General features: G+C 41.4%; 6 non-coding genes and 2 pseudogenes across 6 annotated transcripts; 3 read left to right on the top strand and 5 right to left on the bottom strand.

The window, feature by feature from the left end:
- Window positions 1-6,187: 6,187 nt before the first annotated feature.
- LOC128636808 (uncharacterized) lies at window positions 6,188-6,325 on the bottom strand (annotated as a pseudogene).
- Window positions 6,326-12,983: 6,658 nt separating this feature from the next.
- LOC128636802 (uncharacterized) lies at window positions 12,984-13,121 on the bottom strand (annotated as a pseudogene).
- Window positions 13,122-18,715: 5,594 nt separating this feature from the next.
- Window positions 18,716-18,882, bottom strand: LOC128636793 (U1 spliceosomal RNA). Its single transcript, XR_008398727.1, has one exon. It is a non-coding gene; the product is annotated as a U1 spliceosomal RNA (small nuclear RNA).
- Window positions 18,883-19,551: 669 nt separating this feature from the next.
- LOC128636792 (U1 spliceosomal RNA) lies at window positions 19,552-19,718 on the bottom strand. Its single transcript, XR_008398726.1, has one exon. It is a non-coding gene; the product is annotated as a U1 spliceosomal RNA (small nuclear RNA).
- Window positions 19,719-20,391: 673 nt separating this feature from the next.
- Window positions 20,392-20,558, bottom strand: LOC128636791 (U1 spliceosomal RNA). Its single transcript, XR_008398725.1, has one exon. It is a non-coding gene; the product is annotated as a U1 spliceosomal RNA (small nuclear RNA).
- A 1,128-nt stretch (window positions 20,559-21,686) lies between these two features.
- Window positions 21,687-21,853, top strand: LOC128636790 (U1 spliceosomal RNA). The gene has a single exon (XR_008398724.1). It is a non-coding gene; the product is annotated as a U1 spliceosomal RNA (small nuclear RNA).
- A 668-nt stretch (window positions 21,854-22,521) lies between these two features.
- LOC128636789 (U1 spliceosomal RNA) lies at window positions 22,522-22,688 on the top strand. The gene has a single exon (XR_008398723.1). It is a non-coding gene; the product is annotated as a U1 spliceosomal RNA (small nuclear RNA).
- Window positions 22,689-23,356: 668 nt separating this feature from the next.
- Window positions 23,357-23,523, top strand: LOC128636788 (U1 spliceosomal RNA). Its single transcript, XR_008398722.1, has one exon. It is a non-coding gene; the product is annotated as a U1 spliceosomal RNA (small nuclear RNA).
- The last annotated feature ends 1,532 nt before the right edge of the window (window positions 23,524-25,055 follow it).

The raw sequence follows: 25,055 nt of genomic DNA, 5'->3' as shown, positions 1-25,055 counted from the left end.
AATAACATTCCCAAAGAGTGTGAAAAGAAGTCTCTTCCTTATTGCAATTGGGCCTAACACATTTATCATTACGACCTATATTCCTCTGGTACAAAAGCTTCCTTAAGGGCAAAACGTTGTAAATTGATTTCCACAGTAAATCCTTATGGCTATTCCTTAAAACTGAGTGGTTAACAATTTTCCATTAAGTTGTTAAATCTTCTACTTCAAGATTCACTGGTTTAACCATAACAAAATTACTGAATTTATGCTCAATACTTTTCCTTTGTAAACTATCAAAAGGCAAAGAATAAATATCACTTTTAGTAACCCAAACTTTGAATTTTGAAAACCACCAAGGCAAAGTTTCTGCATGAGGCCTAGCGTTATCATATTTCAACTGCCATCTTCTGGAAATAAAAAAACCTAACCACAGGTGAACAAAATAGGAATCCTTACAATTGTTATTATTATACATTTTAAGGGTAAATTCTAGAAAAATTGCAGCAAACTTACTTTCCAGATCAGGGGCATTTTTCCCTCCCAAACGATAAGGATGGCACAAAGTGGTTCTTTTTACATATTCAAGATTGCTGCCCCAAATAAAACGGAACATGACCCTTTTAATACTCAATAAACATAAGCGAGTTATAGGAAAAATTCTAGATAAATACAATAAAACACTCATTAGCTCACACTTTACTAATAAAATCTTGCCTGTAAAGGTAAGCTGACGAGATCTCCATCTATCTAATTTCCTAAAAGCCAAACCAGCTCTTTCATTCCAATTTTTAGATACCATATTATTACCAAAGTGAACACCTAAAATCTTCATTGTGTCCTCCTTAACCTTAAGACCATACCCAGTAATAGGTTCTTTCCAATTAATATACATTAATTCACTCTTGTCTGGATTAATTTTAGATGCTGCTGCAAGAGAAAACAAATTAGTATTATAGAAAACTTTGGCAATAGAAAAATTAGAACGGCAAAAAATTGATATATCATCCATATACAGACTCAGTTTAATCTGCTCCATGTTGTTACCCGGAGCAGGTACCCCTTTGATGTCTAAGTCTGATCTAATTAAATTGGCTAAAGGCTCCATTGCAAGAATAAATAATAAAGGAGAAACTGGACAGCCTTGTCTCACACCACTGCAAATGCAAATAGGATCAGTGAGAAAACCATTAACAAGGAACTTTCTAAAGGCTCCTTTATATAGAATTTTAACCCAATTACAGAGTATAGGACCTAAATTCATAGACTCCAAAACTCTAAACAGAAAAGAGTGACTTATCCTATCAAATGCCTTCTCCTGATCTAACGAAAGAATAGCCAATGAGATGTCCCTGTCCTTGCAATATGCTATAACATCTCTGATTAAGCAAAGGTTTTCTGATATTGATCTGCAGGGAACCCCACATGTTTGGTCAGGATGAATAAGCTGATGGATAATAGACCGTAACCTGAAAAAAAGACATTTAGAAAAGATCTTGTAGTCAACATTCAGTAAAGAAATTGGTCGATAATTCTTTACTTGGGCTTTGCTACCCTTATTTTTATAAATCAGAACAATAAGGCTTTCCTACATACTGGGACATAGGGATCCTCTCTCCAAAAGTTCATTGTATAACATTAAGAGATCGTCCTTTAACAGATCCCAAAAAATAGAATAAAATTCTGTGGTAAGACCATCAGCACCAGGACTTGTGTCTTTATTCATGGAAGCAATTGCAGATTTCAACTCATCTTCACACAGCAAAACCTCAAGACTGTCTCTCTGTTCAGAACTTAGAGTCTGAGTAATGTTATTGCAGAAGAAATCCACATGCTCCTGAGATATATCTCTTGCCCCATACAGGTCTTCATAATAAGACTGAACTACTTGTAAGATGTCCTGCTTCTTATCCACAGTAACACCATCAGATGTTTCGAGCTTATAAAGGAAAGACTGATGGGATTTAAGCTTTTGGAGAAAAAAAACTGGTGCACTTTTCCCCATCCTCAAAAGCTTTAACTCTACTTTGAAATATAATTCTTTGAGCAGCATCTTTTTCCATTTGCCCGATTTTGCTTTTATAGACTTCCAGCTCTGAAGCAACATCCCAGCCTTTTTTTTGCAGGTAATATAGAGACTGCAGTTTATTACTCCACCTGCACCTTGCTCTTCTTGCACTCTCTGCAATCCATTTACTCTGTCTTTGAAAGAAAAAATTTGTTCTGATTTTTACATCCTCCCACCAGTCAGATATGGAGTTATACAGATATTGCATCTCTCTCCACTGTTTATAAGCGCGCTTATATCTCTCCAGTAAACATCTGCTTTTTAATAACTGATTATTTAATTTCCACACACCTCGCCCTCTGTTGGCAGTCTCAGGAATAACAAGCCCACATTGGAGAAGATGATGATCTGAGAACCAAACAGGAAAGATATCAGCAGATTGAAACACAAGGTTTTGAGCCACCATCACAAAGTTTATTCTTGACTTAATTTTTGCAGTAGAGTTCTGCCAGGTAAAACCTTCCTCATCAGGGTGTAAACCACGGTAAACATCCTTTAATTTCAAATCATTCATTAAATCAGATAATACTCTGGAACTTTTGTCCAGCTTAGTTTGACTACCTTCAGACATTCTGTCCTTTACGTCATATATACAATTAAAGTCCCCAGCAATAAACACATTATCTTTATTTGTGGCATATAATTTTAACTGATGTAACAGTTCTGATCTTTCATGAACCTCAGGAGCTGCATAGATATTAATCAAGTGGAAATTACAGCCCCTAAACTCCACCTCAGCTGCCATAAGACGTCCAGGCACCAATTCATCCACCTTGAGAAGATTAAAATCATAACTCTTAAACAGAAAAGCCACCCCTGCAGCTTTATTCACATTAGACCCCGACCAACAGGAAGGACCCTGGGACCACAGGTCTTTATAATGGGAGTAGTTCTGGGAAAAGTCAATTCCACATTCTTGCAAAAAGATCACATCACACTTAGCAGCTTTAAAATCTTCCAATACTGCTACACACTTCACATGCTGTTTTATACTTCTAACATTGACTGTCTGGATAGTCAATGCCATTACTAGAAGTAACAGAAACTCCATTACTGATACTTAGTTATTCTTTCCTTTAACAGCCTTCCTGGAAACTTGAACAGGGGAACTACCTAGAGAGCTTAGTTCACTTTCCTCCTCCCTCTCTTTACGTTTGGGACTTTGCAAGTCAACCACCATGTCATGATCATCCTCTTCCTCCTCAGACAAAATGGCTTCTTTCTGTTTCACACCAGATGACTCACATGCATCACTACTGCTTAAATCCCAAGCATACTCTGCAGGAGTGACTGTACTTTCAGATGGTAATTCAGTATCACCCCATTCACCAGACATTACTTTGGATTGGCCAGAGCCTTCTAAAGCCTTATTTGTTTCTGTGCATAACTGTTCAGGTTGGATGGAACTCTCAATTACTTGCTTTACAACCTCCACATGGGCTGTACTGATGGATTCTACAGCAGGAACCATTTCAACAGCAGTAACCTCAGAAGGAAAAGCAGGCAAATTAACTCCAGCACTCTCAGCAGAAGTTTTCCCCACACTATCCTTCACAGACACAAGTTCAACCACACCTTCATATGTTCTATATTGAGTTTTATCACGTCTCTACACTAGCCAGGACACCTGGGGGCTTAGCGCTACTGTCTTGCTACTAAAGAGGTTTTGGTTTCGGCGGTCACACTCCTGCTGATCCATTTACCTCTTTGCAAGTTTGGCGATTTGAAGCATTTATTACAGCATATCTGCTTTTGTACCCTTACATTGTGGTGTTATCAAGGCTTATGTGACGCTTTTATATATTTTAAAATAAATTTGTATCCAAGTTTTGCCTAGTGTACTGTTTTCCCATCAGTATAAAGTGGGAGTGCGCATACCCTTGAGCTTAGTCGAAAGCTCCAACAAATGTGAGTAGTCATTTGTTATAAAACAACTACTTCCTCAAAGTGCCATTACAGATTCACACTATGTTGCAATTTTCTGTTTCCTTTTTCATGGGATCTCACTGAGGAATGCTAACAAGCTGAAAAACTCATCCAGAGGACACAGACATATCCTTGATTCAGAACTTTATTTGGTTTTCCTTTTATGATTTTTGTTATCACATTTATTTCACACACCTTCATTAGGCTTTGCCTTTTGCTTCATCTTATTGGCATAAGACTCCGGACAGTCCTTAAAGGGACAGTAAAGTCAAAACTAAACTTTCATGATTCAGATAGGGCATGCAATTTTAAACAACTTTCCTATTTACTTTTATCATCAAATTGCTTTGTTCCCTTGGTGGTATTTTTGAAAAGCTAAACCTAGCTAGGCTCAAACTGATTTCTAAACAGTTGAAAACCGCCTCCTAGCTCAGAGCATTTTGAAAGTTTTTCACAGTTAGACTGTGCTAGTTCACATTTGTCATATAGATAACATTGTGCTCACTCCCATGAAGTTATTTAGGAGTCTTCACTGATTGACTACACTGCATGTCTGTCAAAGGCACTTAGATAAGGAGGCTGTCTGCAAAGGCTTAGATACAAGGTAATCACAGATGTAAAAAGTATATTAATATAACTGTGTTGGTTATGCAAAAACAGGGAATGGGTAATTAAGGGATTTTCTATCTTTTTAAATAAGAAAATTTTTGATGTAGACTGTCCCTTTAAAGCTGTGCCCCCTGGTACTACACAGGTTACATATAAGTATCTCACGACAGTCTCCTTTTGTATGACCTTTGCTATTGCATTTGGTACACATTTCCACTTTACATTCTTTGGCAAAATGCCCACTTTCCCCACACTTTCTGCAGGTCTTGGGCTGACCAGCATAAAACACAACTCCATGAAACCTGCCAAAATGAATAGCATTAGGAATGTGGTATATTTCTCCTGTGGCATAATTTTCTCTCAAAGACACTCTAAATTTACGAATGCCATCTTTAATACCATCTGCATCTCTGCAAAGTTCTCCTTTTCCAAAAACAGTACAATGCTGCTGTAGCCAAAATTCTATATCCTTCATGACCACATACTCGTTATATATGGCCACATAAACTGTTTTAGAAGTTCTATTTGTCAGCTCCTTCATTCTTACATTGTCAAGTTTCTTTTCAGCAACAAGAACAGCATATCTTTTCACACACAATTCAAAAGCAGAGTAAGAAGCAAAAATTACCTGGTAGGACCTTCCAGGAACCACAGCAAAGATATACTCAATATCTACAGGAGAAAATCCCAACATCTTCTGTAACAAAACTCTGCTGAAAGTAATCCGATCCACTTCCTTATCCCCAAAAAGGGAAAATTCCACTGCATTCTTCCGTTGCATTTTGAGAATATAGAATGTCCAAGAGGCCCACAAAAAGAAGATAACCACGCAAAAACAGATCATCCACAGTCTCCATCAACAGGGAGAGCCACCTTAGTGATCATGGCTAAGACTCCCCTGCCAGGTAAGTATGAGGGGAAAGGGCGCCTGGCAGGGAGCCGCTGTGTGCGACAAAGCCTTTTGGCTGGGGGAGAGGAGGCAGGAGATCCTTTGTTGAAAGGCAGGGATGTAAGCTCAGGAGCATGGACTTGCCTGCAACACTAGATGGCAGCAGATGCTATACACTAGCAAGAGCACTAGGGGCCAGCACTATTTGCTGTCATGTAGCATTTCCGGCACGTGCACCCTACCTTCCTAGGTATCTCTTCAACAAAGAATAAGATGAGGAGCAAGCAAATTTGATATTAGATGTCAACTGTAAACTTCCTTTTTTCTTTTCTTGTTAAATTGCATTCTCCGCCTAAATAGAGAAAGAAAACGTGGGGTTTAACGTCCCTTGAAGCTTGGGCCCCAGTTTCAAGCTCTTTGGGAGTTGCGCCAAAGCAGGAGCGGCCACAGCATCCCCCGCCTGAAAGGCCTCAGGAAGCTGGGCAAAACGTTTGAAAAAAAAAGAACCAGCCTTTAAAAAAAAATAAAAAATTTTTTATATCTCTCAGGGGCGCCCCCAGCTCTCCGCGGAAAGCTGAGGAGCAAGAGACTTAGCCGGGGCATGCTCCTGACAGCAGCATCCTCATTTGCATAGCTCACACCCCTGCAAGTGCGGCCCTCTATGGGTGTGAGAGGAGAAGTACTCCTTTTCTGTCTTTTTCAGCACAGGTAAATATCAGGGGAGAGCGCGCACGCAGTCCCCCACTACCACAAATTGTGCAGTAAAGTTTCTCGCATGTGAGGAAATCGCAGAGGTCAGCGGGCCCGGAGTGCAATGAACCAGCCTCGCCCTGGGAGAGCCACCTTTTTTTTTTTTAGAAAAATATATTTATTTATAATTCAGACATTTACAATACGAAGTAAAAAAAACAATAATCTTGTCACTTACAATTATAACAAAAAAAACAATGTGTCAGAAAAGCAAATATTAGTACAAGAAAATCAAATACATAATATTACTAAATAAAAAAAAAAAAAAAAAAAAAAAAAAAAAAAAAAAAACATTCTTACATTATTTTTGCATAATATAAGTTATATATACCCCTGGCTTTCTGTAATATCTCTTTACTAGAGAAATAAACATTATCATTATTAAGTTTCATTCTAGCTTGTAACATAGCATCCTTTATACAAGCTGTAATTTGCCAGAAAAGCAACCACTGGGATTTGGGCAATTGCTGATCATTTAACCCAAACAAAATCATCCTATAGGAGAAATGGTTAACCCCCACTGTTTGCAACCACTGCACACTGGCTCTCCACACCCTCTGAGCAAAATAACATTCCCAAAGAGTGTGAAAAGAAGTCTCTTCCTTATTGCAATTGGGCCTAACACATTTATCATTACGACCTATATTCCTCTGGTACAAAAGCTTCCTTAAGGGCAAAACGTTGTAAATTGATTTCCACAGTAAATCCTTATGGCTATTCCTTAAAACTGAGTGGTTAACAATTTTCCATTAAGTTGTTAAATCTTCTACTTCAAGATTCACTGGTTTAACCATAACAAAATTACTGAATTTATGCTCAATACTTTTCCTTTGTAAACTATCAAAAGGCAAAGAATAAATATCACTTTTAGTAACCCAAACTTTGAATTTTGAAAACCACCAAGGCAAAGTTTCTGCATGAGGCCTAGCGTTATCATATTTCAACTGCCATCTTCTGGAAATAAAAAAACCTAACCACAGGTGAACAAAATAGGAATCCTTACAATTGTTATTATTATACATTTTAAGGGTAAATTCTAGAAAAATTGCAGCAAACTTACTTTCCAGATCAGGGGCATTTTTCCCTCCCAAACGATAAGGATGGCACAAAGTGGTTCTTTTTACATATTCAAGATTGCTGCCCCAAATAAAACGGAACATGACCCTTTTAATACTCAATAAACATAAGCGAGTTATAGGAAAAATTCTAGATAAATACAATAAAACACTCATTAGCTCACACTTTACTAATAAAATCTTGCCTGTAAAGGTAAGCTGACGAGATCTCCATCTATCTAATTTCCTAAAAGCCAAACCAGCTCTTTCATTCCAATTTTTAGATACCATATTATTACCAAAGTGAACACCTAAAATCTTCATTGTGTCCTCCTTAACCTTAAGACCATACCCAGTAATAGGTTCTTTCCAATTAATATACATTAATTCACTCTTGTCTGGATTAATTTTAGATGCTGCTGCAAGAGAAAACAAATTAGTATTATAGAAAACTTTGGCAATAGAAAAATTAGAACGGCAAAAAATTGATATATCATCCATATACAGACTCAGTTTAATCTGCTCCATGTTGTTACCCGGAGCAGGTACCCCTTTGATGTCTAAGTCTGATCTAATTAAATTGGCTAAAGGCTCCATTGCAAGAATAAATAATAAAGGAGAAACTGGACAGCCTTGTCTCACACCACTGCAAATGCAAATAGGATCAGTGAGAAAACCATTAACAAGGAACTTTCTAAAGGCTCCTTTATATAGAATTTTAACCCAATTACAGAGTATAGGACCTAAATTCATAGACTCCAAAACTCTAAACAGAAAAGAGTGACTTATCCTATCAAATGCCTTCTCCTGATCTAACGAAAGAATAGCCAATGAGATGTCCCTGTCCTTGCAATATGCTATAACATCTCTGATTAAGCAAAGGTTTTCTGATATTGATCTGCAGGGAACCCCACATGTTTGGTCAGGATGAATAAGCTGATGGATAATAGACCGTAACCTGAAAAAAAGACATTTAGAAAAGATCTTGTAGTCAACATTCAGTAAAGAAATTGGTCGATAATTCTTTACTTGGGCTTTGCTACCCTTATTTTTATAAATCAGAACAATAAGGCTTTCCTACATACTGGGACATAGGGATCCTCTCTCCAAAAGTTCATTGTATAACATTAAGAGATCGTCCTTTAACAGATCCCAAAAAATAGAATAAAATTCTGTGGTAAGACCATCAGCACCAGGACTTGTGTCTTTATTCATGGAAGCAATTGCAGATTTCAACTCATCTTCACACAGCAAAACCTCAAGACTGTCTCTCTGTTCAGAACTTAGAGTCTGAGTAATGTTATTGCAGAAGAAATCCACATGCTCCTGAGATATATCTCTTGCCCCATACAGGTCTTCATAATAAGACTGAACTACTTGTAAGATGTCCTGCTTCTTATCCACAGTAACACCATCAGATGTTTCGAGCTTATAAAGGAAAGACTGATGGGATTTAAGCTTTTGGAGAAAAAAAACTGGTGCACTTTTCCCCATCCTCAAAAGCTTTAACTCTACTTTGAAATATAATTCTTTGAGCAGCATCTTTTTCCATTTGCCCGATTTTGCTTTTATAGACTTCCAGCTCTGAAGCAACATCCCAGCCTTTTTTTTGCAGGTAATATAGAGACTGCAGTTTATTACTCCACCTGCACCTTGCTCTTCTTGCACTCTCTGCAATCCATTTACTCTGTCTTTGAAAGAAAAAATTTGTTCTGATTTTTACATCCTCCCACCAGTCAGATATGGAGTTATACAGATATTGCATCTCTCTCCACTGTTTATAAGCGCGCTTATATCTCTCCAGTAAACATCTGCTTTTTAATAACTGATTATTTAATTTCCACACACCTCGCCCTCTGTTGGCAGTCTCAGGAATAACAAGCCCACATTGGAGAAGATGATGATCTGAGAACCAAACAGGAAAGATATCAGCAGATTGAAACACAAGGTTTTGAGCCACCATCACAAAGTTTATTCTTGACTTAATTTTTGCAGTAGAGTTCTGCCAGGTAAAACCTTCCTCATCAGGGTGTAAACCACGGTAAACATCCTTTAATTTCAAATCATTCATTAAATCAGATAATACTCTGGAACTTTTGTCCAGCTTAGTTTGACTACCTTCAGACATTCTGTCCTTTACGTCATATATACAATTAAAGTCCCCAGCAATAAACACATTATCTTTATTTGTGGCATATAATTTTAACTGATGTAACAGTTCTGATCTTTCATGAACCTCAGGAGCTGCATAGATATTAATCAAGTGGAAATTACAGCCCCTAAACTCCACCTCAGCTGCCATAAGACGTCCAGGCACCAATTCATCCACCTTGAGAAGATTAAAATCATAACTCTTAAACAGAAAAGCCACCCCTGCAGCTTTATTCACATTAGACCCCGACCAACAGGAAGGACCCTGGGACCACAGGTCTTTATAATGGGAGTAGTTCTGGGAAAAGTCAATTCCACATTCTTGCAAAAAGATCACATCACACTTAGCAGCTTTAAAATCTTCCAATACTGCTACACACTTCACATGCTGTTTTATACTTCTAACATTGACTGTCTGGATAGTCAATGCCATTACTAGAAGTAACAGAAACTCCATTACTGATACTTAGTTATTCTTTCCTTTAACAGCCTTCCTGGAAACTTGAACAGGGGAACTACCTAGAGAGCTTAGTTCACTTTCCTCCTCCCTCTCTTTACGTTTGGGACTTTGCAAGTCAACCACCATGTCATGATCATCCTCTTCCTCCTCAGACAAAATGGCTTCTTTCTGTTTCACACCAGATGACTCACATGCATCACTACTGCTTAAATCCCAAGCATACTCTGCAGGAGTGACTGTACTTTCAGATGGTAATTCAGTATCACCCCATTCACCAGACATTACTTTGGATTGGCCAGAGCCTTCTAAAGCCTTATTTGTTTCTGTGCATAACTGTTCAGGTTGGATGGAACTCTCAATTACTTGCTTTACAACCTCCACATGGGCTGTACTGATGGATTCTACAGCAGGAACCATTTCAACAGCAGTAACCTCAGAAGGAAAAGCAGGCAAATTAACTCCAGCACTCTCAGCAGAAGTTTTCCCCACACTATCCTTCACAGACACAAGTTCAACCACACCTTCATATGTTCTATATTGAGTTTTATCACGTCTCTACACTAGCCAGGACACCTGGGGGCTTAGCGCTACTGTCTTGCTACTAAAGAGGTTTTGGTTTCGGCGGTCACACTCCTGCTGATCCATTTACCTCTTTGCAAGTTTGGCGATTTGAAGCATTTATTACAGCATATCTGCTTTTGTACCCTTACATTGTGGTGTTATCAAGGCTTATGTGACGCTTTTATATATTTTAAAATAAATTTGTATCCAAGTTTTGCCTAGTGTACTGTTTTCCCATCAGTATAAAGTGGGAGTGCGCATACCCTTGAGCTTAGTCGAAAGCTCCAACAAATGTGAGTAGTCATTTGTTATAAAACAACTACTTCCTCAAAGTGCCATTACAGATTCACACTATGTTGCAATTTTCTGTTTCCTTTTTCATGGGATCTCACTGAGGAATGCTAACAAGCTGAAAAACTCATCCAGAGGACACAGACATATCCTTGATTCAGAACTTTATTTGGTTTTCCTTTTATGATTTTTGTTATCACATTTATTTCACACACCTTCATTAGGCTTTGCCTTTTGCTTCATCTTATTGGCATAAGACTCCGGACAGTCCTTAAAGGGACAGTAAAGTCAAAACTAAACTTTCATGATTCAGATAGGGCATGCAATTTTAAACAACTTTCCTATTTACTTTTATCATCAAATTGCTTTGTTCCCTTGGTGGTATTTTTGAAAAGCTAAACCTAGCTAGGCTCAAACTGATTTCTAAACAGTTGAAAACCGCCTCCTAGCTCAGAGCATTTTGAAAGTTTTTCACAGTTAGACTGTGCTAGTTCACATTTGTCATATAGATAACATTGTGCTCACTCCCATGAAGTTATTTAGGAGTCTTCACTGATTGACTACACTGCATGTCTGTCAAAGGCACTTAGATAAGGAGGCTGTCTGCAAAGGCTTAGATACAAGGTAATCACAGATGTAAAAAGTATATTAATATAACTGTGTTGGTTATGCAAAAACAGGGAATGGGTAATTAAGGGATTTTCTATCTTTTTAAATAAGAAAATTTTTGATGTAGACTGTCCCTTTAAAGCTGTGCCCCCTGGTACTACACAGGTTACATATAAGTATCTCACGACAGTCTCCTTTTGTATGACCTTTGCTATTGCATTTGGTACACATTTCCACTTTACATTCTTTGGCAAAATGCCCACTTTCCCCACACTTTCTGCAGGTCTTGGGCTGACCAGCATAAAACACAACTCCATGAAACCTGCCAAAATGAATAGCATTAGGAATGTGGTATATTTCTCCTGTGGCATAATTTTCTCTCAAAGACACTCTAAATTTACGAATGCCATCTTTAATACCATCTGCATCTCTGCAAAGTTCTCCTTTTCCAAAAACAGTACAATGCTGCTGTAGCCAAAATTCTATATCCTTCATGACCACATACTCGTTATATATGGCCACATAAACTGTTTTAGAAGTTCTATTTGTCAGCTCCTTCATTCTTACATTGTCAAGTTTCTTTTCAGCAACAAGAACAGCATATCTTTTCACACACAATTCAAAAGCAGAGTAAGAAGCAAAAATTACCTGGTAGGACCTTCCAGGAACCACAGCAAAGATATACTCAATATCTACAGGAGAAAATCCCAACATCTTCTGTAACAAAACTCTGCTGAAAGTAATCCGATCCACTTCCTTATCCCCAAAAAGGGAAAATTCCACTGCATTCTTCCGTTGCATTTTAAGAATATAGAATGTCCAAGAGGCCCACAAAAAGAAGATAACCACGCAAAAACAGATCATCCACAGTCTCCATCAACAGGGAGAGCCACCTTAGTGATCATGGCTAAGACTCCCCTGCCAGGTAAGTATGAGGGGAAAGGGCGCCTGGCAGGGAGCCGCTGTGTGCGACAAAGCCTTTTGGCTGGGGGAGAGGAAGCAGGAGATCCTTTGTTGAAAGGCAGGGATGTAAGCTCAGGAGCGTGGACTTGCCTGCAACACTAGACGGCAGCAGTTTGGCAACGATGCTATACACTAGCAAGAGCACTAGGGGCCAGCACTATTTGCTGTCATGTAGCATTTCTGGCACGTGCACCCTACCTTCCTAGGTATCTCTTCAACAAAGAATAAGATGAGGAGCAAGCAAATTTGATATTAGATGTCAACTGTAAACTTCCTTTTTTCTTTTCTTGTTAAATTGCATTCTCCGCCTAAATAGAGAAAGAAAACGTGGGGTTTAACGTCCCTTGAAGCTTGGGCCCCAGTTTCAAGCTCTTTGGGAGTTGCGCCAAAGCAGGAGCGGCCACAGCATCCCCCGCCTGAAAGGCCTCAGGAAGCTGGGCAAAACGTTTGAAAAAAAAAGAACCAGCCTTTAAAAAAAAATAAAAAATTTTTTATATCTCTCAGGGGCGCCCCCAGCTCTCCGCGGAAAGCTGAGGAGCAAGAGACTTAGCCGGGGCATGCTCCTGACAGCAGCATCCTCATTTGCATAGCTCACACCCCTGCAAGTGCTGCCCTCTATGGGTGTGAGAGGAGAAGTACTCCTTTTCTGTCTTTTTCAGCACAGGTAAATATCAGGGGAGAGCGCGCACGCAGTCCCCCACTACCACAAATTGTGCAGTCGAGTTTCCCGCATGTGGGGAAATCGCAGAGGTCAGCGGGCCCGGAGTGCAATGAACCAGCCTCGCCCTGGGAGAGCCACCTTTTTTTTTTTTTTAGAAAAATATATTTATTTATAATTCAGACATTTACAATACGAAATCAAAAAACAATAATCTTGTCACTTACAATTATAACAAAAAAACAATGTGTCAGAAAAGCAAATATTAGTACAAGAAAATCAAAAACATAATATTACTAAATAAAAAACAAACAAAAAAAAACCAATTCTTACATTATTTTTGCATAATACAAGTTATATATACCCCTGGCTTTCTGTAATATCTCTTTACTAGAGAAATAAACATTATCATTATTAAGTTTCATTCTAGCTTGTAACATAGCATCCTTTATACAAGCTGTAATTTGCCAGAAAAGCAACCACTGGGATTTGGGCAATTGCTGATCATTTAACCCAAACAAAATCATCCTATAGGAGAAATGGTTAACCCCCACTGTTTGCAACCACTGCACACTGGCTCTCCACACCCTCTGAGCAAAATAACATTCCCAAAGAGTGTGAAAAGAAGTCTCTTCCTTATTGCAATTGGGCCTAACACATTTATCATTACGACCTATATTCCTCTGGTACAAAAGCTTCCTTAAGGGCAAAACGTTGTAAATTGATTTCCACAGTAAATCCTTATGGCTATTCCTTAAAACTGAGTGGTTAACAATTTTCCATAAAGTTGTTAAATCTTCTACTTCAAGATTCACTGGTTTAACCATAACAAAATTACTGAATTTATGCTCAATACTTTTCCTTTGTAAACTATCAAAAGGCAAAGAATAAATATCACTTTTAGTAACCCAAACTTTGAATTTTGAAAACCACCAAGGCAAAGTTTCTGCATGAGGCCTAGCGTTATCATATTTCAACTGCCATCTTCTGGAAATAAAAAAACCTAACCACAGATGAACAAAATAGGAATCCTTACAATTGTTATTATTATACATTTTAAGGGTAAATTCTAGAAAAATTGCAGCAAACTTACTTTCCAGATCAGGGGCATTTTTCCCTCCCAAACGATAAGGATGGCACAAAGTGGTTCTTTTTACATATTCAAGATTGCTGCCCCAAATAAAACGGAACATGACCCTTTTAATACTCAATAAACATAAGCGAGTTATAGGAAAAACTCTAGCTAAATACAATAAAACACTCATTAGCTCACACTTTACTAATAAAATCTTGCCTGTAAAGGTAAGCTGACGAGATCTCCATCTATCTAATTTCCTAAAAGCCAAACCAGCTCTTTCATTCCAATTTTTAGATACCATATTATTACCAAAGTGAACACCTAAAATCTTCATTGTGTCCTCCTTAACCTTAAGACCATACCCAGTAATAGGTTCTTTCCAATTAATATACATTACTTCACTCTTGTCTGGATTCATTTTAGATGCTGCTGCAAGAGAAAACAAATTAGTATTATAGAAAACTTTAGCAATAGAAAAATTAGAACAGCAAAAAATTGATATATCATCCATATACAGACTCAGTTTAATCTGCTCCATGTTGTTACCCGGAGCAGGTACCCCTTTGATGTCTAAGTCTGATCTAATTAAATTGGCTAAAGGCTCCATTGCAAGAATAAATAATAAAGGAGAAACTGGACAGCCTTGTCTCACACCACTGCAAATGTAAATAGGATCAGTGAGAAAACCATTAACAAGGACCTTGCTAAAGGCCCCTTTATATAGAATTTTAACCCAATTACAGAGTATAGGACCTAAATTCATAGACTCCAAAACTCTAAACAGAAAAGAGTGACTTATCCTATCAAATGCCTTCTCCTGATCTAATGAAAGAATAGCCAATGAGATGTCCCTATCCTTGCAATATGCTATAACATCTCTGATTAAGCAAAGGTTTTCTGATATTGATCTGCAGGGAACCCCACATGTCTGGTCAGGATGAATAAGCAGATGGATAATAGACCGTAACCTGAAAAAAAGACATTTAGAAAAGATCTTGTAGTCAACATTCAGTAAAGAAATTGGACGATAATTCTTTACTTGGGCTTTGCTACCCTTATTTTTATAAATCAGAACAATAAGGCTTTCCTTCATACTGGGACATAGGGATCCTCTCTCCAAAAGTTCATTGTATAACATTAAGAGATCGTCCTTTAACAGATCCCAAAAAATAGAATAAAATTCTGCGGTAAGACCATCAGCACCAGGACTTGTGTCTTTATTCATGGAAGCAATTGCAGATTTCAACTCATCTTCACACAGCAAAACCTCAAGACTGTCTCTCTGTTCAGAACTTAGAGTCTGAGTAATGTTATTGCAGAAGAAATCCACATGCTCCTGAGATATATCTCTTGCCCCATACAGGTCTTCATAATAAGACTGAACTACTTGTAAGATGTCCTGCTTCTTATCCACAGTAACACCATCAGATGTTTCGAGTTTATAAAGGAAAGACTGATGGGATTTAAGCTTTTGGAAAAAAAAACTGGTGCACTTTTCCCCATCCTCAAAAGCTTTAACTCTACTTTGAAATATAATTCTTTGAGCAGCATCTTTTTCCATTTGCCCGATTTTGCTTTTATAGACTTCCAGCTCTGAAGCAACATCCCAGCCTTGTTTTTGCAGGTAATATAGAGACTGCAGTTTATTACTCCACCTGCACCTTGCTCTTCTTGCACTCTCTGCAATCCATTTACTCTGTCTTTGAAAGAAAAACTTTGTTCTGATTTTTACATCCTCCCACCAGTCAGATATGGAGTTATACAGATATTGCATCTCTCTCCACTGTTTATAAGCATGCTTGTATCTCTCCAGTAAACATCTTCTCTTTAATAACTGATTATTTAATTTCCACACACCTCGCCCTCTGTTGGCAGTCTCAGGAATAACAAGCCCACATTGGAGAAGATGATGATCTGAGAACCAAACAGGAAAGATATCAGCAGATTGAAACACAAGGTTTTGAGCCGCCATCACAAAGTCTATTCTTGACTTAATTTTTGCAGTAGAGTTCTGCCAGGTAAAACCTTCCTCATCAGGGTGTAAACCACGGTAAACATCCTTTAATTTCAAGTCATTCATTAAATCAGATAATACTCTGGAACTTTTGTCAAGCTTAGTTTGACTACCTTCAGACATTCTGTCCTTTACGTCATATATACAATTAAAGTCCCCAGCAATAATCACATTATCTTTATTTGTGGCATATAATTTTAACTGATGTAACAGTTCTGATCTTTCATGAACCTCAGGAGCTGCATAGATATTAATCAAGTGGAAATTACAGCCCCTAAACTCCACCTCAGCTGCCATAAGACGTCCAGGCACCAATTCATCCACCTTGAGAAGATTAAAATCATAACTCTTAAACAGAAAAGCCACCCCTGCAGCTTTATTCACATTAGACCCCGACCAACAGGAAGGACCCTGGGACCACAGGTCTTTATAATGGGAGTAGTTCTGGGAAAAGTCAATTCCACATTCTTGCAAAAAGATCACATCACACTTAGCAGCTTTAAAATCTTCCAATACTGCTACACACTTCACATGCTGTTTTATACTTCTAACATTGACTGTCTGGATAGTCAATGCCATTAATAGAAGTAACAGAAACTCCATTACTGATACTTAGTTAATCTTTCCTTTAACAGCCTTCCTGGAAACTTGAACAGGGGAACTACCTAGAGAGCTTAGTTCACTTTCCTCCTCCCTCTCTTTACGTTTGGGACTTTGCAAGTCAACCACCATGTCATGATCATCCTCTTCCTCCTCCTCCTCAGACAAAATGGCTTCTTTCTGTTTCACACCAGGTGACTCACATGCATCACTACTGCTTAAATCCCAAACATACTCTACAGGAGTGACGGTACTTTCAGATGGTAATTCAGTATCACCCCATTCACCAGACATTACTTTGGATTGACCAGAGCCTTCTAAAGCCTTATTTGTTTCTGTGCATAACTGTTCAGGTTGGATGGAACTCTCAATTACTTGCTTTACAACCTCCACATGGGCTGTACTGATGAATTCTACAGCAGGAACCATTTCAACAGCAGTAACCTCAGAAGGAAAAGCAGGCAAATTAACTCCAGCACTCTCAGCAGAAGTTTTCCCCACACTATCCTTCACAGACACAAGTTCAACCACACCTTCATTAGGCTTTGCCTTTTGCTTCATCTTATTGGCATAAGACTCCGGACAGTCCTTAAAGCTGTGCCCCCTGGTACTACACAGGTTACATATAAGTATCTCACGACAGTCTCCTTTTGTATGACCTTTGCTATTGCATTTGGTACACATTTCCACTTTACATTCTTTGGCAAAATGCCCACTTTCCCCACACTTTCTGCAGGTCTTCGGCTGACCAGCATAAAACACAACTCCATGAAACCTGCCAAAATGAATAGCATTAGGAATGTGGTATATTTCTCCTGTGGCATAATTTTCTCTCAAAGACACTCTAAATTTACGAATGCCATCTTTAATACCATCTGCATCTCTGCAAAGTTCTCCTTTTCCAAAAACAGTACAATGCTGCTGTAGCCAAAATTCTATATCCTTCATGACCACATACTCGTTATATATGGCCACATAAACTGTTTTAGAAGTTCTATTTGTCAGCTCCTTCATTCTTACATTGTCAAGTTTCTTTTCAGCAACAAGAACAGCATATCTTTTCACACACAATTCAAAAGCAGAGTAAGAAGCAAAAATTACCTGGTAGGACCTTCCAGGAACCACAGCAAAGATATACTCAATATCTACAGGAGAAAATCCCAACATCTTCTGTAACAAAACTCTGCTGAAAGTAATCCGATCCACTTCCTTATCCCCAAAAAGGGAAAATTCCACTGCATTCTTCCGTTGCATTTTGAGAATATAGAATGTCCAAGAGACCCACAAAAAGAAGATAACCACGCAAAAACAGATCATCCACAGTCTCCATCAACAGGGAGAGCCACCTTAGTGATCATGGCTAAGACTCCCCTGCCAGGTAAGTATGAGGGGAAAGGGCGCCTGGCAGGGAGCCGCTGTGTGCGACAAAGCCTTTTGGCTGGGGGAGAGGAAGCAGGAGATCCTTTGTTGAAAGGCAGGGATGTAAGCTCAGGAGCGTGGACTTGCCTGCAACACTAGACGGCAGCAGTTTGGCAACGATGCTATACACTAGCAAGAGCACTAGGGGCCAGCACTATTTGCTGTCATGTAGCATTTCTGGCACGTGCACCCTACCTTCCTAGGTATCTCTTCAACAAAGAATAAGATGAGGAGCAAGCAAATTTGATATTAGATGTCAACTGTAAACTTCCTTTTTTCTTTTCTTGTTAAATTGCATTCTCCGCCTGAATAGAGAAAGAAAACGTGGGGTTTAACGTCCCTTGAAGCTTGCGCCCCAGTTTCAAGCTCTTTGGGGGTTGCGCCAAAGCAGGAGCGGCCACAGCATCCCGTTTGAAAAAAATGAACCAACCTTAAAAAAAAAAAAAAAAAATATCTCCCAGGGGCGCCCCTAGCTCTCCGCGGAAAGCTGAGAGAGAGGAGCAAGAGACTTAGCCGGGGTATACTCCTAACTGCAGCATCCTCATTTGCATAGCACACGCCCCCGCAAGTGCTGCCCTCTATGGGTGTGAGAGGAGAAGTACTCCTTTTCTGTCTTTTTCAGCACAGGTAAATATCAGGGGAGAGCGCGCACGCAGTCCCCCACTACCACAAATTGTGCAGTCGAGTTTCCCGCATGTGGGGAAATCGCAGAGGTCAGCGGGCCCGGAGTGCAATGAACCAGCCTCGCCCTGGGAGAGCCACCTTAGTGATCATGGCTAAGACTCCCCTGCCAGGTAAGTATGAGGGGAAAGGGCGCCTGGCAGGGAGCCGCTGTGTGCGACAAAGCCTTTTGGCTGGGGGAGAGGAAGCAGGAGATCCTTTGTTGAAAGGCAGGGATGTAAGCTCAGGAGCGTGGACTTGCCTGCAACACTAGACGGCAGCAGTTTGGCAACGATGCTATACACTAGCAAGAGCACTAGGGGCCAGCACTATTTGCTGTCATGTAGCATTTCTGGCACGTGCACCCTACCTTCCTAGGTATCTCTTCAACAAAGAATAAGATGAGGAGCAAGCAAATTTGATATTAGATGTCAACTGTAAACTTCCTTTTTTCTTTTCTTGTTAAATTGCATTCTCCGCCTGAATAGAGAAAGAAAACGTGGGGTTTAACGTCCCTTGAAGCTTGCGCCCCAGTTTCAAGCTCTTTGGGGGTTGCGCCAAAGCAGGAGCGGCCACAGCATCCCGTTTGAAAAAAATGAACCAACCTTAAAAAAAAAAAAAAAAAAATATCTCCCAGGGGCGCCCCTAGCTCTCCGCGGAAAGCTGAGAGAGAGGAGCAAGAGACTTAGCCGGGGTATACTCCTAACTGCAGCATCCTCATTTGCATAGCACACGCCCCCGCAAGTGCTGCCCTCTATGGGTGTGAGAGGAGAAGTACTCCTTTTCTGTCTTTTTCAGCACAGGTAAATATCAGGGGAGAGCGCGCACGCAGTCCCCCACTACCACAAATTGTGCAGTCGAGTTTCCCGCATGTGGGGAAATCGCAGAGGTCAGCGGGCCCGGAGTGCAATGAACCAGCCTCGCCCTGGGAGAGCCACCTTAGTGATCATGGCTAAGACTCCCCTGCCAGGTAAGTATGAGGGGAAAGGGCGCCTGGCAGGGAGCCGCTGTGTGCGACAAAGCCTTTTGGCTGGGGGAGAGGAAGCAGGAGATCCTTTGTTGAAAGGCAGGGATGTAAGCTCAGGAGCGTGGACTTGCCTGCAACACTAGACGGCAGCAGTTTGGCAACGATGCTATACACTAGCAAGAGCACTAGGGGCCAGCACTATTTGCTGTCATGTAGCATTTCTGGCACGTGCACCCTACCTTCCTAGGTATCTCTTCAACAAAGAATAAGATGAGGAGCAAGCAAATTTGATATTAGATGTCAACTGTAAACTTCCTTTTTTCTTTTCTTGTTAAATTGCATTCTCCGCCTGAATAGAGAAAGAAAACGTGGGGTTTAACGTCCCTTGAAGCTTGCGCCCCAGTTTCAAGCTCTTTGGGGGTTGCGCCAAAGCAGGAGCGGCCACAGCATCCCGTTTGAAAAAAATGAACCAACCTTAAAAAAAAAAAAAAAAAAAAAAATATCTCCCAGGGGCGCCCCTAGCTCTCCGCGGAAAGCTGAGAGAGAGGAGCAAGAGACTTAGCCGGGGTATACTCCTAACTGCAGCATCCTCATTTGCATAGCACACGCCCCCGCAAGTGCTGCCCTCTATGGGTGTGAGAGGAGAAGTACTCCTTTTCTGTCTTTTTCAGCACAGGTAAATATCAGGGGAGAGCGCGCACGCAGTCCCCCACTACCACAAATTGTGCAGTCGAGTTTCCCGCATGTGGGGAAATCGCAGAGGTCAGCGGGCCCGGAGTGCAATGAACCAGCCTCGCCCTGGGAGAGCCACCTTAGTGATCATGGCTAAGACTCCCCTGCCAGGTAAGTATGAGGGGAAAGGGCGCCTGGCAGGGAGCCGCTGTGTGCGACAAAGCCTTTTGGCTGGGGGAGAGGAAGCAGGAGATCCTTTGTTGAAAGGCAGGGATGTAAGCTCAGGAGCGTGGACTTGCCTGCAACACTAGACGGCAGCAGTTTGGCAACGATGCTATACACTAGCAAGAGCACTAGGGGCCAGCACTATTTGCTGTCATGTAGCATTTCTGGCACGTGCACCCTACCTTCCTAGGTATCTCTTCAACAAAGAATAAGATGAGGAGCAAGCAAATTTGATATTAGATGTCAACTGTAAACTTCCTTTTTTCTTTTCTTGTTAAATTGCATTCTCCGCCTGAATAGAGAAAGAAAACGTGGGGTTTAACGTCCCTTGAAGCTTGCGCCCCAGTTTCAAGCTCTTTGGGGGTTGCGCCAAAGCAGGAGCGGCCACAGCATCCCGTTTGAAAAAAATGAACCAACCTTAAAAAAAAAAAAAAAAAATATCTCCCAGGGGCGCCCCTAGCTCTCCGCGGAAAGCTGAGAGAGAGGAGCAAGAGACTTAACGGGGTATACTCCTCACTGCAGCCACCTCTATTCCTCCAGCCACTCCCGCAGGAGAGCTTAGGGGCGCCCCCTGGGAGATATTTTTTTTTTTTTTTTTTTTTTTTTTTAAGGTTGGTTCATTTTTTTCACACGCGGATGCTAGTGGCCGCGCTCCTGCCTTTGGCGCAACCCCCAAAGAGCTTGAAACTGCGGGCGCAAGCTTCAAGGGACGTTAAAACCCCACGTTTTTCTTTCTCTATTCAGGCGCGAGAATGCAATTTAACAAGAAAGAAAAAAGGAAGTTTACAGTTGACATCTAATATCAAATTTGCTTGCTCCTCATCTTATTCTTTGTTGAAGAGATACCTAGGAAGGTAGGGTGCACGTGCCAGAAATGCTACATGACAGCAAATAGTGCTGGCCCCTAGTGCTCTTGCTAGTGTATAGCATCGTTGCCAAACTGCTGCCGTCTAGTGTTGCAGGCAAGTCCACGCTCCTGAGCTTACATCCCTGCCTTTCAACAAAGGATCTCCTGCTTCCTCTCCCCCAGCCAAAAGGCTTTGTCGCACACAGCGGCTCCCTGCCAGGCGCCCTTTCCCCTCATACTTACCTGGCAGGGGAGTCTTAGCCATGATCACTAAGGTGGCTCTCCCAGGGCGAGGCTGGTTCATTGCACTCCGGGCCCGCTGACCTCTGCGATTTCCCCACATGCGGGAAACTCGACTGCACAATTTGTGGTAGTGGGGGACTGCGTGCGCGCTCTCCCCTGATATTTACCTGTGCTGAAAAAGACAGAAAAGGAGTACTTCTCCTCTCACACCCATAGAGGGCAGCACTTGCGGGGGCGTGTGCTATGCAAATGAGGATGCTGCAGTTAGGAGTATACCCCGGCTAAGTCTCTTGCTCCTCTCTCTCAGCTTTCCGCGGAGAGCTAGGGGCGCCCCTGGGAGATATTTTTTTTTTTTTTTTTTAAGGTTGGTTCATTTTTTTCAAACGGGATGCTGTGGCCGCTCCTGCTTTGGCGCAACCCCCAAAGAGCTTGAAACTGGGGCGCAAGCTTCAAGGGACGTTAAACCCCACGTTTTCTTTCTCTATTCAGGCGGAGAATGCAATTTAACAAGAAAAGAAAAAAGGAAGTTTACAGTTGACATCTAATATCAAATTTGCTTGCTCCTCATCTTATTCTTTGTTGAAGAGATACCTAGGAAGGTAGGGTGCACGTGCCAGAAATGCTACATGACAGCAAATAGTGCTGGCCCCTAGTGCTCTTGCTAGTGTATAGCATCGTTGCCAAACTGCTGCCGTCTAGTGTTGCAGGCAAGTCCACGCTCCTGAGCTTACATCCCTGCCTTTCAACAAAGGATCTCCTGCTTCCTCTCCCCCAGCCAAAAGGCTTTGTCGCACACAGCGGCTCCCTGCCAGGCGCCCTTTCCCCTCATACTTACCTGGCAGGGGAGTCTTAGCCATGATCACTAAGGTGGCTCTCCCAGGGCGAGGCTGGTTCATTGCACTCCGGGCCCGCTGACCTCTGCGATTTCCCCACATGCGGGAAACTCGACTGCACAATTTGTGGTAGTGGGGGACTGCGTGCGCGCTCTCCCCTGATATTTACCTGTGCTGAAAAAGACAGAAAAGGAGTACTTCTCCTCTCACACCCATAGAGGGCAGCACTTGCGGGGGCGTGTGCTATGCAAATGAGGATGCTGCAGTTAGGAGTATACCCCGGCTAAGTCTCTTGCTCCTCTCTCTCAGCTTTCCGCGGAGAGCTAGGGGCGCCCCTGGGAGATATTTTTTTTTTTTTTTTTTAAGGTTGGTTCATTTTTTTCAAACGGGATGCTGTGGCCGCTCCTGCTTTGGCGCAACCCCCAAAGAGCTTGAAACTGGGGCGCAAGCTTCAAGGGACGTTAAACCCCACGTTTTCTTTCTCTATTCAGGCGGAGAATGCAATTTAACAAGAAAAGAAAAAAGGAAGTTTACAGTTGACATCTAATATCAAATTTGCTTGCTCCTCATCTTATTCTTTGTTGAAGAGATACCTAGGAAGGTAGGGTGCACGTGCCAGAAATGCTACATGACAGCAAATAGTGCTGGCCCCTAGTGCTCTTGCTAGTGTATAGCATCGTTGCCAAACTGCTGCCGTCTAGTGTTGCAGGCAAGTCCACGCTCCTGAGCTTACATCCCTGCCTTTCAACAAAGGATCTCCTGCTTCCTCTCCCCCAGCCAAAAGGCTTTGTCGCACACAGCGGCTCCCTGCCAGGCGCCCTTTCCCCTCATACTTACCTGGCAGGGGAGTCTTAGCCATGATCACTAAGGTGGCTCTCCCAGGGCGAGGCTGGTTCATTGCACTCCGGGCCCGCTGACCTCTGCGATTTCCCCACATGCGGGAAACTCGACTGCACAATTTGTGGTAGTGGGGGACTGCGTGCGCGCTCTCCCCTGATATTTACCTGTGCTGAAAAAGACAGAAAAGGAGTACTTCTCCTCTCACACCCATAGAGGGCAGCACTTGCGGGGGCGTGTGCTATGCAAATGAGGATGCTGCAGTTAGGAGTATACCCCGGCTAAGTCTCTTGCTCCTCTCTCTCAGCTTTCCGCGGAGAGCTAGGGGCGCCCCTGGGAGATATTTTTTTTTTTTTTTTTTTAAGGTTGGTTCATTTTTTTCAAACGGGATGCTGTGGCCGCTCCTGCTTTGGCGCAACCCCCAAAGAGCTTGAAACTGGGGCGCAAGCTTCAAGGGACGTTAAACCCCACGTTTTCTTTCTCTATTCAGGCGGAGAATGCAATTTAACAAGAAAAGAAAAAAGGAAGTTTACAGTTGACATCTAATATCAAATTTGCTTGCTCCTCATCTTATTCTTTGTTGAAGAGATACCTAGGAAGGTAGGGTGCACGTGCCAGAAATGCTACATGACAGCAAATAGTGCTGGCCCCTAGTGCTCTTGCTAGTGTATAGCATCGTTGCCAAACTGCTGCCGTCTAGTGTTGCAGGCAAGTCCACGCTCCTGAGCTTACATCCCTGCCTTTCAACAAAGGATCTCCTGCTTCCTCTCCCCCAGCCAAAAGGCTTTGTCGCACACAGCGGCTCCCTGCCAGGCGCCCTTTCCCCTCATACTTACCTGGCAGGGGAGTCTTAGCCATGATCACTAAGGTGGCTCTCCCTGTTGGATGGAGACTGTGGATGATCTGTTTTTGCGTGGTTATTCTTCTTTTTGTGGGTCCTCTTGGACATTCTCTATATTCTCAAATGCAACGGAAGAATGCAGTGGAATTTTCCCTCTTTTTGGGGATAAGGAAGTGGATCGGATTACTTTCAGCAGAGTTTTGTTTACAGAAGATGTTGGGATTTTCTCCTGTAGATATTGAGTATATCTTTGCTGTGGTTCCTGGAAGGGTCCTACCAGGTAATTTATTGCTTCTTACTCTGCTTTTTGAATTGTGTGTGAAAAGATATGCTGTTCTTGTTGCTGAAAAGAAACTTGACAATGTAAGAATGAAGGAGCTGACAAATAGAACTTCTAAAACAGTTTATGTGGCCATATATAACGAGTATGTGGTCATGAAGGATATAGAATTTTGGCTACAGCAGCATTGTACTGTTTTTGGAAAGGAGAACTTTGCAGAGATGCAGATGGTATTAAAGATGGCATTCGTAAATTTAGAGTGTCTTTGAGAGAAAATTATGCCACAGGAGAAATATACCACATTCCTAATGCTCTTCATTTTGGCAGGTTTCATGGAGTTGTGTTTTATGCTGGTCAGCCGAAGACCTGCAGAAAGTGTGGGGAAAGTGGGCATTTTGCCAAAGAATGTAAAGTGGAAATGTGTACCAAATGCAATAGCAAAGGTCATACAAAAGGAGACTGTCGTGAGATACTTATATGTAACCTGTGTAGTACCAGGGGGCACAGCTTTAAGGACTGTCCCGGAGTCTTATGCCAATAAGATGAAGCAAAAGGCAAAGCCTAATGAGG

Source organism: Bombina bombina, chromosome 7, assembly GCF_027579735.1.
Source record: "Bombina bombina isolate aBomBom1 chromosome 7, aBomBom1.pri, whole genome shotgun sequence".
NCBI classification, from domain to species: domain Eukaryota; kingdom Metazoa; phylum Chordata; class Amphibia; order Anura; family Bombinatoridae; genus Bombina; species Bombina bombina.
This window is presented reverse-complemented; position numbering and strand designations above follow the sequence as displayed.